Source organism: Peromyscus maniculatus, chromosome 5, assembly GCF_049852395.1.
Source record: "Peromyscus maniculatus bairdii isolate BWxNUB_F1_BW_parent chromosome 5, HU_Pman_BW_mat_3.1, whole genome shotgun sequence".
In the NCBI taxonomy this organism is placed as follows: domain Eukaryota; kingdom Metazoa; phylum Chordata; class Mammalia; order Rodentia; family Cricetidae; genus Peromyscus; species Peromyscus maniculatus.
In genome coordinates, this window is record NC_134856.1 from 24,921,814 (window position 1) to 24,934,411 (window position 12,598).

The 12,598-nt window shown below is 43.8% G+C and overlaps 1 protein-coding gene across 4 annotated transcripts in view; it reads right to left on the bottom strand.

The window, feature by feature from the left end:
• The window catches only part of Inpp4b (inositol polyphosphate-4-phosphatase type II B), a 742,657-nt gene extending 732,071 nt beyond the window's left edge, over positions 1-10,586 (bottom strand). For 2 of the 4 annotated variants that reach the window (XM_016006370.3, XM_016006364.3), the window contains exon 1: positions 10,356-10,586. The gene's annotated coding sequence lies outside the window, so the exon portion shown is untranslated. The remainder of the gene's footprint in view (positions 1-10,355) is intronic. The other 2 variants (XM_076571928.1, XM_042277480.2) reach the window with 2 other exon arrangements.
• Positions 10,587-12,598: the final 2,012 nt, after the last annotated feature.

The following is a 12,598-nucleotide window of genomic DNA, read 5'->3' on the forward strand; positions in this document are numbered from 1 at the left end:
GTTGGTGTCTTCCTTGTGTCCTTATACACAGCATGAAAAGTCGCCAAAATCAAACCTTTAGTGAGATTTAGATAAGACTGTATCTTTGAAAGTTGGCAATTTTCCTTAATTCCATTTATCCACTCAATAAGATTCAATTAAAACTCCAAAGTATATTGGATTACAAAATTATTCTAAAATTAATTTGGAAGAAAGATCAATGAGAGTGTCTTAAGAACATTGGGGGAGAGAAAAGTACTAGAAATGAGGTCTCAAGTGTACAGGACATAAAGGTATAAAAACAGCATTTAAGCCTGTGTTATATTCATAAAGCAAGTGAAAAAAAAAACACTAGAATAAAATAAGTGCAGCAGAACTGAAAGCCCACTAAAAGCAAGTGTGGGAGCATCTGCAAGCGTGTACACATGTTTGCAGTGTTTGTAAGTGTGGGAGCATCTGTATGTGTGCATATGTTTGCAATGTTTGTAAGTGTGGGAGCATCTGTATGTGTGCACATGTTTGCAGTGTTTGTAAGTGTGGGAGCATCTGCAAGTGTGTGCACATGTTAGCAGTGTTTGTAAGTGTAGGAGCATCTGTAAGTGTGTGCACATGTTTGCAGTGTTTGTAAGTGTAGGATCATCTGCAAGCGTGTGCACATGCAGACTAAGAGAATATTTTATTCCATCAATAGCATAAAGGCTAAAGAGAGAAGTGTCATATGTAAAGATTGCCATCGGAAGAAAATGCCTATTTTAAGAGGAATTTCAACTGATGGCTTATTTTGTATTAACAATGGGAAAAGTTGGACATATGAAAGAAAAAGAAAAGCATTTAGTAATTAGATATAAATTATTTTAAAGGAAAATAAACTTAAGTAAATCAGAAACTTCTTTGAGGATTAAAAAATCCAGTTTTCACACACAAAAATGTCATGGGGAAAAACATGGATATTCAGTTTAACCACAACTGTATTTTCAACTTTTATACACAAAAAAGATACAAGTAATACAATTGGCCAAAGTTCAATATTACTAGTACATAAAGGACAGTCTGGTGAAAGGGGACACAGAGTCTCAATGTACAGCCAGGCTAAACACATGAATTGACATCAAATTGTAATGTGCAAATGAAAATAAGGATTGTGCAGCATTCAGCCTTATTCAGTGGAGCCATGGAGAAGAAACATAGCACTTAAAAGCCTAGATTATATTCTCTTTTGTGTGTGCATGTGTGTTTTATGTGCATGCGAGGGCACTTGTGTGGCAGGTATACTGACTTATGCATGCATATTTAGAGGCCAGAGAAATTGCGATAGTTTTTGGAATGGGGTCACTTGCTAAACCTGGAGCTTTCCATTTTGGCTAATCCAGGATTCACCTGTCTATGCCGGGCACCCCATCATGCTGGAGCTACGGGTATGTGCACATGTGTGTGTGTGTGTGTGTGTGTGTTTGTGTGTGTGTGTGTGTGTGTGTGTGTGTGTGTGTGTGTGTGTGTGTGTATGATGGGGAAATAATCTTTAAACACATCCCAGGAAGGAAATCGTTATGGTTTGAATCTGAATCATCCAGGAGCTTTTGCTTGTGTTACCAGCTGGTAATTCCTTGTGTGAGTCCACAGAGGCACAGGAAGGTGAGACTTGGCTGCTGGAAGTAGGCTGTTACAGAACATGAGCTGATAGTGGCACCTGGCCCATGGCTCCTGTCACAGTCTGGGTCCCTCTCTGTGTAAGGAAACTCACATGGATCCTGCAACCATGAACATCACCATGTCTTCTGCTCCATGATGGACTGAGATGCTTCCAAAGCCTGAGCCAAAGGAATCTCCCTTCTATACCATGTTTCTGTCATGCAGAGTGGTCACAAATATAACTAATATAGAAAGCACCACATGAAAAATTAATTAAGTAAAAATACATGTCTATTAAGAAAATTATGCTAGTTTTTATTCCTTATATAATTTATACACATATTAATAAAATATGGTACTAAACTCCCTTAGAAAGAGATGATTAGTTTTTTCTAAAGGGAATTATACTTGATGCTGAACACATAATGGCCAGGAGACTGTATACTATCAACTTTCTGAAATCTTTCACAATTCTTTTCATTTGAAACTTCAGCGCTACAAAATGTAAAGGTTGTATTTCAGTAGATCCTTGCATTTCTCAAAGGAGAAGTCCAAACAACATCTCAAATTCTCAGATAGTCAAACATTCTTGCCTCAGATAATGAGTTCTAATTCAAGTAAATTTGTAAGATGCCATGATTTCTGGTTTTCTAAGGAAAGCATGATATTTTATTCTAGGAAGTGTCTTAAAATGTCCTTCTATGATACCTATCACCTTGACCCTGCACTCATTCTATTATTAATCAGTGATCTTGGGTAAATTAGTTAAATTTGTAAAGAACTGTTTTATGGCTATGCATCCTTGAATATAATTTCTATGATTTGCTCCCAAACTCCAAAGAGATAGAAAGTGCATGGGACTACAGATGAAATAAAAATGGTCCTGAATGGACTACTATAGTATCTGCTATGGGGTACATAAGAATCCACTTGTCCTGAGTGGACAACCGGAGCATCTGGCTATGAAGTAGACAAGAACCCACTGGACTAGGCTTATGAATTTTTACGTAATAAAAACATTTTAACTAATGCATCTCTTAGTTGCCAGCTTTGGTTGGTGACTGTTTTCCCTCAGTCTCCATCCCTAAGACAGCCACGTGCAGTGAACGTGATTGAAAGGCCACATCATCCAGAAAGGGAGAGAATACAGTTGCTCCATCCTGCTGCACTTATGAATGAACTGATTAAATCTGTTGTGACTCATAATTTAATCATTCACCTAAAGACAGGCAAGTCTACAACCAGGTTAACCAAGAAGAAATTGTCTCAGCAACTTTCATCTGCATAATCCCCAATACATTGTAAGTGCCTCACGGCTGGTCCAGTTTGCTGTCTGTTGCTATCATATAACAGAGAGCACTCAGGGATAAAGTAAGCATCCGTACTGTAGTTTCCTTCCTTTCTTCCTTCCTTCTTTCCTTCCTTCCTTCCTTCCTTCCTTCCTTCCTTCCTTCCTTCTTTCCTTCTTTCCTTCCTTCCTATGTTGTTTTGTTGGTAGTGTTGTTGTTTATTTTGTCTTGTTTTTTAAGAAAGGGCCTTGCTATGTATTCCAGGATGGACCTTAACTCATTATCTTCTCATCTCTGTTTCCTTAGTGATGGAATTAGAGACATACACCACTACGCACAAGTCACTTGGTTTTGGATTTTTGTTTATTTGTTTGTTTGTTGAACTGATGAGGCAGAGCTGGGAGGGAGGCTCAGAGGAACAGAACAGTCAGTGATCCTTAGGGGAAAATTAAGGGTGTGCTGTGAAAGGATTGGGATTCAAATGTGGGTGTTTGATGGGTGAGACAATGTCCATTTCTGAATAACCATATTCTTTTATTTTTATCGTGTTCTTTTAGTTTTTTCTTTCCTGATTGCTTACCCAGTAATAAGCAAAGTTCTGGCACATTCAATTCAATTAATCCCAAAGAGTTCTTCAGGTATGTACATGCCTCACAAAAGCAGATTATGCTAAATATTTCAAATAACAGATCTCCCAAATACAATTCTAATGTTTGTGTGCTTGTAGACTCTAACTAAATTAACTCACTCATGATATAAGTAAATAATTTCAAAGAAAAACTTTAAAAATGAGTGCAATGAAAATGACATGTAACAGCTAAGCGCTGCACACTGCCACCTGGTGTTAAGAGTCTGTAATGTCAGCCTCCCGTGGAAGCTACCAAAAGGGGCAAATGCTATATTTTAAAGCAATTCTACCTGAAGACAATTTGGAAACATATTTAACCTCAAGATTTCAACAGAAAAAGAAAAAGCAGGGGGTATTGGGAATAGATGAAATTATACATGCCATTAAAAGTAACCTTTCTCATTAAGACATATCCAAGTAGGTTAGTAAATATAAAAATCTGTAGATTTTGTTAACGAAGACAAGAAACAGTTTGTTTAAGGTGTTATTTGTGTATGTGATGCTTGGAATTGAATCCAGGGCTTTTCACATGCTAGGCAAGTTCCTCTACCACTGAGGTACGTCACCAGGTAAGGTGGGGTTCTGTTTATTATTTTCTTTTGTTTGTTTTGAGACAGGATTCTCTGTTATCCCACAGGGGCCTTAGACCCTTGCATATAACTGAGGGTGACCTTGAACTCTTCTAGTTCTTCCTGCCTCCAGCTCCCAAGTGCTGGGGTTACAGGGGTACAATACCATATGAAACTCACATTTTTACACGGAGCTTCCCCTAGCAAAATATTTTATTGTGGGGGCTGGAGAGATGGTTCTCTGGTTAAGAGTGGTCAAGAGGATTGGAGTTCAGATCTCAGCACTCACATGACAAGCTGACTATCCTATCCATGCCTGTAGCCTCAACTCCAAAGACATCAGGGGCTGACTTCACCCAGCCCAGAAAACGGCAACGTTAGGTTCAAGAGACACTCTCCCCCAAAGGAATAGTTAGTGTTAGAGGATAGCAGACACCCACTTCTGACCTCCATGTGCAAAAGTGAGTACACCAACACACACACACACACACACACACACACACACACACACACCTAAATAAATGTTACAAAAATATTTTTAAATAGTAAAATGTTGTAAAATGTTTTTTAAAAACTTTATCTGTAAGTGGGACACACCTAGTGAGTGTGTCATGTGAAAGTGTTCAGAATGACACCAGGTGATGGTAAATAATTATTAATGGCATTTTAATGTTTCCTCGGAGACTGCTGCCGTTTCGCTCAAGGGCACAGATTATAACCTCAGGTTAAGATGCCACTGACTCTGCTTTACCTCATTTCCCTCAAGTTGAGTGACTTTTTATATACCATTAAGGTAGCCCCTGGAGCTCACATCTGAGCTTTTGTCCAGTCAAGCAAAGCCCGACACCAACTCAACAAGAGCTGTGTAGGAAGTACCAAGAACAAGTCTGCTGTGGATGGCTTTGACAACCGACGAGGACATGTACTGAGAGTTATATTTGAGAATGGCAGTCTTCCTGCTCAGCCTCCCAAATTCTAGGACTGCAGGCCTGTACTATCATGCCCACCCAAGACCACCAACTGTCATTTTAAGAGCTTCTAGTTGGTTAGTTCAGTCTGTGGTGCTGGGGGCTCCCCGGGGTCTTCCACAAACTAAGCAAGTGCTCTACTTCTGACCTGATTGTCAGCTCGAAACGCTCTCAGATAGTCGGATGGGTGTTTGGTTGTCATTGTTGCTGTTGTTTGGGTGCTCGTTTTTGTTTTTCATCCATGTGCTAGATTGTTTTATTTCAGCAAAACACAAGCTAGAGTTGTCTGAAAGATGGGAGCCTCAGCTGAGAAAATGTCCCTATAAGATCTGGCTGTAGGGCATTTACTTAATTAGTGATTGATGCGGAGGGCCCAGCCCATAGTGGGTGAGGCCATCCCTGGCTGGTGGTCCTGATTCTATAAGAAATCAGGCTGAGCAAGCCGTGGGAAGCAAGCCAGTAGGCAGCTCTCCTCCAAGCCTCTGCACAAGTCCTGCCTCCAGGTTCCTGCCCTGTTTGGGTTATTGTCCTGACTTCCTTTGATGAGCAACAGTGATATAGAAGTGTAAACCACACTTTCTGGTCTTCGTGTTTCATCACAGCAATAGAAACCCAAACTAAGACAATTCATTTGTCACAGTGCCAGGACTGAAGCCAGAGCCTTTCACGGTTGAGGCAACCATCCTAACCCTGAGATGCATCTCCGATTCTTACTTCCAGCTCTTAGCTACAATTTCCATAGAGAACAATTCTGAAAGCTCTCTAAACCACTGCCACTTAACTTTTAAAAACTCGCTCTCTTTTGACAAATAAAAATGTCATTTTCTCTTTACAATATTTGAAATTAATGCATACATTATATAAACAGCTTATGGAAGCTTTTTAATATTATTTTCTTTTGTATCTTGCAAGATGTTTTTCATTGCTACCGTCATTTCAGTGATTCAATGTCAACATGACTATTAATGCAGCCTGTGGGTCCCTTTCCTGACACTGGAAACATCAGAGGAAACGATTGAACAATTTGCTATGAAGCTTGTTGCATTACTTTGCATGGATAGATGGATGGATGGATGGATGGATGGATGGATGGATGGATGGATGGATAATTGATAGGTGAGTACAAGGATGATTGGTTAGTAGTCAGATGATAGGTGTATGGATAAATAATAGATGGATGGTAGACAAAACTCCTGCTTAAAACGAGTGTTATTTCCATCCCCATGAAATTACTAATTCAAATAATTCCCAAAGGAAATCCCATGAAAACTGTATAATTTGGGAAACTTCCAATGTCCTTTGCTCACTCACCTCTGTGGAGGGTACCCATCAGGGCATATAGCAGAAACAGAAATTACTCCAAATACAACTCAAGAAAGCTAGCTTGGAAAACATTTGAGAGTGCTACATTGTGCTGAGATGACATCCATCATGACACCGACAGATCAGCAAAATTACAGAGACAGCTGGAGCGATGTAAGTTCAGGACTGTACCATCATAGTCTACAGGCCTTCCTTATGCATACTGTCTAAAATGAGGTACTCCCAGAGTTGAAGATAGGGGGCAACACAGTACCTTGGATAAAAGACAGGAAGTCCTTCAGCAGTCACAGACTGCTTAGTCTGTACTTGAGTCAGAATCCAGAAAGCACCATAGCATGTATATGTATGTATGTGTGCCAGTTTTATGTGTATTGTGTGTAGGTGCCTGGGGAAGGCCATACGAGGGTGTTGGATCCCCTGGAACAGGAGTTATAAGTCCTTGTGATGACCAGTGAAGTTGCTGGGAACCAAACCCAGGTCCTCTGCAAAATGCTAAGCCATCTCTCCAGCCTCACCATGAGCATTTTCAAAACTCTTTTATTGATGACTGTGGCACTGAAATGAATAAAGAGAATGAACTGAGCTGTCTTGACACCAGTGGCAGTGTGCCCGAGACTCTGGAAGCTTCCTTACGAGTTTTCTACTACATAAAAGACCTTTTCTAGGTATATACAGCATCTAAAGTTTTGAAACACAAAGACTGCAGAAATTCCACATGCAAAAATTCAACTATAGCATTATCATTGGATTTATCTATAAATAAATGTTTATGCAGAAACTATTTATTGAACAGAACTATTCTTAAGCCTGAGTATTGAAGTACATATGAAATTAGTGTCTTCTAAAGGGGCTCCCTGGTAGAGAGTTCTAAAACAACATACAAAAAAGAAAAACACCAACAATGTGGCTTTTGGAGCAAGTTCCTTGGGCCTTTAGAGAGAGAGGTCAGGCATTTTAAAAGAATAGATACAAAATACAGAAAATACATTTTTGAACATGAAGTCATTATTCAAATTAAAAGTGCTCTATGAATGACAGACAATTCCACGAAGATTATAAAACATATGACACTTAGCTACCTAATTATTAGCACCACGGAGTGAAAAATGCAAACATGGCAGGTATTCAGGAAGCATTTTCCTCACTAACTACACTTTCCTCCTGCTTGGACTTTTGCGTTTTCAGATGCTGGATGCTTACCTGGAAACTGACGTCTACTAGGTTGCTAAGCGATAAGATGGGTTGGCAGTTGTTTGTCTTTCATGGAGTTGCCTTCTAGGACTTTGTCTGAAGATAGCCGAAGTTAACCACTACCCATGCGGGGCCGGGCCTGACTTGTACCAAGAGCCAGTGCAGTGTTTCAGAGGAAAAGTCAGGAACATTGAATTTGCACAATTTGGAACAAATGACTGGCTTCTCCAGAGCTTAATTTCACTTTCCATTTTAGAAAACTAAAATGTAATTGCATTGTCTTCTAACCAAAGTTGACCGATGGGTCTCCAGTATTAGAGCCAGGTAGCATTTTGACAAGAGAATCTTATAAGCTATAAGGTCATTCAATCAATCTGCATCCTCAAAGTGGAACTGAGGCCAATATTCTAAGAGTATTTTCTTCCCAGAATGTCAATGAGTCTTAAATGTTTTGAGGGTCAAGACTCAGTTTGGTCTATCTCGAGGGGCTCTCATTTTGTCAGAGTCAAACACAAATCCCTGTTCTGAACACCCTATTGGCCATTAGTTTATCACAAATAAATACTGTTTACCTCATCAGTGAGAATGCCATTCTACAATCCAGAATGTTAGAATTCAATCAGAAAATGTTTTCCAATGGCACAGAGCCTCTAGCCTCTCTTGACATTCATGTTTCATAACCTTTCAAGGACAATCTTGTAAGTCACAGTTGAGAGAAACTCACATAAAAAGCATTCTTTTTTCTATTATTTTCCTTTAATTAAGTTAGATGTTTTTCAAACATTATATTCTGATTACAGTTTCCCCTCTCCAACTCCTTCAAGATTCTCCCCACCTCCCTCCCCTCCCATCTAAATCCACCCCCTTCCTGATTCTCATCAAAAAATCGGCATCTAACAGATAATAATAAAATAAAATAGAATAAAACAGAAACAAAGACAAAGAAGAAAGAAAGAGGGAGAGAAAGAGAGGAGGAAAGAAGAGAAGAAAGAGGAAGAAAGAAAGAAAGCCAAAGAAAAGGCACAAGAAACACATGTAGATGCAGAGACATTCATTCACACACACAGGAATCCCATAAAAAGCATTCTTTTGCAGAACTATTTCAACTTACTGAAACTCCAACAGGTTCGAGTTTAAGACCCATATGCTGATCACAGAGGCATTGATCAATTACTGTGAATTCATGCCAGTGCTTCCCTGGAGTATATCCCAAAGAACACGAGCTAATGTATTTCCCCCCACACTGAGTGAGCTGGCAGTGCCCGCTTGCCCAAGCCTCTCCTAATGCTACTTCTAACCCTCATCAGCCAACCACTCTGTTGATGACTCTCTGAACCAAGTCAGATTGATACCATTATGATTCCAGAACTCATTAAGAAAATTCTTGTGCAAGCAAGGTCCTCTAAATGTAGACATACACCTCTAAAAGGGGCCACCTAGTGCCCATCATCGGAGAGATGAATTCACCCCTGTCCTCTGCACTTTCATGTCTTTTCGAGCCACACCTTTATAAACAAGTCATTTCATACTAAAGGGGAAAGTAAGCAATATGTATCACCCAAGGAAAGACCTCAAATGGCACTTAAGAAAAGGGGGAGAAGCCGGATTCCGGAGAAAGAAAAACATTAGGATAAACAAAGAAGCCTTTCTACATCATAAAACAAACGTGACAGGATGTCCCTCAGGGGTTCTCTGCTAAGTTGGGGCTGCATACTCACCCTTAAGAAACCTTGGTCCCCTAACAGCAACTGCCTCTCTCTCTGGATTTTCCGGTAAGTTTTGTGCGGCAGCAACTATCTCATCAATATGCACATCCTCACCTATAAAGCTTCTGTCCCCAAACAGAAACCACTGAATGTCCTCAGGGACAGAAACCGCCGCCCCAGAGGGAAGCAAAATCAAAGGCGCGAAGAGGTGTAAACACGGGTGCCTAGGGCTCTAGCATTCCCTAGAACTGGCTGCAAACCTCAAGGTCCACACAAGAAGCAAGCTCCTGGGCTTACTCCTGCTCCTGGCCCTGCCCGAGGGGCCAGATGAGCTCAAGAAGGCTGCAGTGCAGATCTCAGACTCCAAACGATCATCTCACCGACCCCTCCACCCCCTCTTACCCCGGGGCCCTGATTTTTTAACTCCTTGACTCCCCTTTGGGGTAGGTAGTACACAAAGGTAGCCAAGGGGAAACAGGCCTGGCTGGTTTTTTGCCAGGAGTTGCTGAAGGTAGGGTTGGAGGTGGCCGTGGAGAGGAGGCTCTTTAGTCAACTGCGACCCTAGCATCCCCTCCACGTCTTAAGGACCAGGACCACTTGCTCTGAGGCAGGCGGCAGCCAGAGGTTGGGACTGGGGGTGAGAAAGCGCTCCCAAGCACTGCAGCATCTTTTCAGGACCTCTCAGGTGGGCACAGCCTGGGTAGGTTAGCTGAGCCAGAGCTCAGTGTACCCGGTGTGTGTGTGTGTGTGTGTGTGTGTGTGTGTGTGTGTGTGTGTGTGTGTGTGTGTGTGTACACGCGTGCGTGCCGGGCCGGGGGAGCTCCACCAGACAGTAATCAGGGTCACAGGGGTACCTCCAGCAGCCATCCCCTGGGCGGCAAGGCTGAAGGAAGGATTGCAGCGGCAAGCTGGGAAACTTGATAAGAAACACACAAGCTGCCTCTCAGACAGGACGTGTCCCCCAACCCCGAGCTCTCAGATGCGCCCCACAGCCTCCGGATTCACCCATCCTCACCCGCCGTACCCGCAAAATTCCCTCCCCCGGAGCCCCAGGATCCCAGGCAGGATGTTACCTCTCACAGAGGCTGAGTAGGGGGCGATAGCAGCGGCAGACACTTTCGGGCTGACTTTCCTGCGTTCTCCTGTGAGAGCGTGTGCGCCCAAGCAGAAGCTGTAACCTGCTATTTATAGCGGCGAGCTCAGCACCCGGGGCTGGGAACCCGGAGGATGCTAGCGCGCAGGGCGCGGGCCGTGGCTCCCGGCTCGCTGCTCCCCGCTCCGGGCTGGCAGCTCACGCTCCGCCCGCCGCCCCGCCGCACGCGCCCGGGAGAAGTTGCTCCTCGCCCGCGGCTCACACGCCCCCTGGCACTGTCGCCATGTCCCCACCCCCAACGCCCTGCCTCTCTGCCTCGTCGTCGTAGGCTCACTCCCTCGGAGCGGTCTCCTCCCAATGTCACCAACCAGCCACCTAAGAGGAACAGCGGCGGACTCGCAACTGGCGCAGCTCGCCTCCCCGCCACAGATGGAGTTGGTGGCCCGACCGCACAGCTCGGAAATGACCACAACACGCTGCTTCTGTTTACTGACACCCGCCACTCAGATTCTCTGTGTTGTCTCTAGGGACAGCTACCCCACCCTGGGGTGTGGGATCACAGGAGGGAAGGGGAGGGGTGGCCGGAGGCAGCCACAGTGTGACCAGGGCAAGAGAAGTGGCTACGGAGGAGAAAAAAGATAATGTAAAAGGACAAGAGAAGGTGCCATAGACCAGTCCCCACTGATTGTCCCCGGAGGAGGATTGGGCGTGGGAGTCTTGTGAAGCGGTGTCCCACGTTCTGGTGACTTGTGTATGTCACGGTCCTGAGAACTCTTTCTCCCTTGACCCAGGCTGAGCAGACCTGGGCACAGGGGCAGCCCACAGCCAGTCCCTGCCTGGCAGAGAGTGGCAAGTGCTCCCAACCACGGGGCTCGTGCCTTTGACAGCCTGGTTGCATGGAGACAAATACGCCCTCGGTGTGTTTGGGGTGTCAGGAAATTGAGTGTGTAATCACGCAGTCTGGAAAGAGACTAAAACTCCCCCACTTCCTCGCCAACAAGCCCACGGGGTGATGGGTAGCCTTGATAGTCCGGGCTATGGGGGTGGGGTAAATGGCTCTCCCCATCTGCGCCTTACAGGTGCCACCTGGCGGTTTTCTTGGAGAGATTTTGACCACTCTGCTCAGAATTAATCCTGCCCAGAGCTTACCCAAAAAGGCATGCTAGGCCTTTTTCTTACTTGCAACCCTTTAAACTGGCATTTTAAATAAAGTACAAATGCTTGTACACAAGTGTGACATTTGTCAGACAAAGAGCCTGGAATCTTAAAGTCAGTGAAATCAATTTGGGTTAAGGCAGTGCTTAACAGTATTACAAAACGGGAAGCTGTGTCTGCCCCCAGCTGTCACCCCTGCTGTCACTGCCTGAATCTAGACATCCATTTACTTCCCAAGTATTTGCTGCTAGATACTCTTTGTTGATGAGGGCAGGGACTTAGATGGCTTCAGTCCTTTGGGGTAGGGGTGGGGGCAAGGGGGAGAAGAAGTGGCGGGGGGGGGGGGGGGGGGGGGGGGGGGGGGGAGTCAGGGGGGAGAGGAAGTGAGGGGGAAGAGGTAGTTTCTTTGGTTGGTTGGTGGGTTGGTGGGTTGGTGGGTTGGTGGGGTTGGTTGGTTGGTTGGTTGGTTGGTTGGTTGGTTTGGTTGGTTGGCTGGTTAGTTGGTTTGTTTGTTTGGTTGGTTTGGTTAGTTTTTTGGTTGGTTGGTGGTTTGTTGATGTGTTGGTTGGTTGGTTGGTTGGTTGGTTGGTTGGTTTGGTTGATTGGTTGGTTGGTTTGGTTGATTGGTTGGTTGGTTTGGTTGATTGGTTGGTTAGTTGGTTTGGTTGGTTGGTTGGTTTGGTTGGTTCATTGGTTTGGTTCATTGGTTTGGTTGGTTGGTTAGTGGGTTGGTTGGTGGGTTGGCTTGTTGGTTTGTTGGTTGGTTTGGGTTGGCCAGTTGCTTGGTTAGGGCTGGTTAACTGGGTTGGTTAGTTTAGTTTCATTTGGTTGGTTGCTTGATTTGTTTAGTTTGGTTTTCAGATATTTTGTTTGCCTTCTATACTCCCAGAGCTTGGAGCAGTATTCAACATATTATAGTTTCAACAAATGTCTAAAGAATGACTCATAAACACTGTGGGCCAGAAGCTGTGTTGACTCCTTCTCACCCTACTCCCTGCAGCCTTCCCTTGCTTTCTCTCCAGGTCATTTCTGCACTGCTCAGCCATCACAGGTGAACTGAAGGGAGGA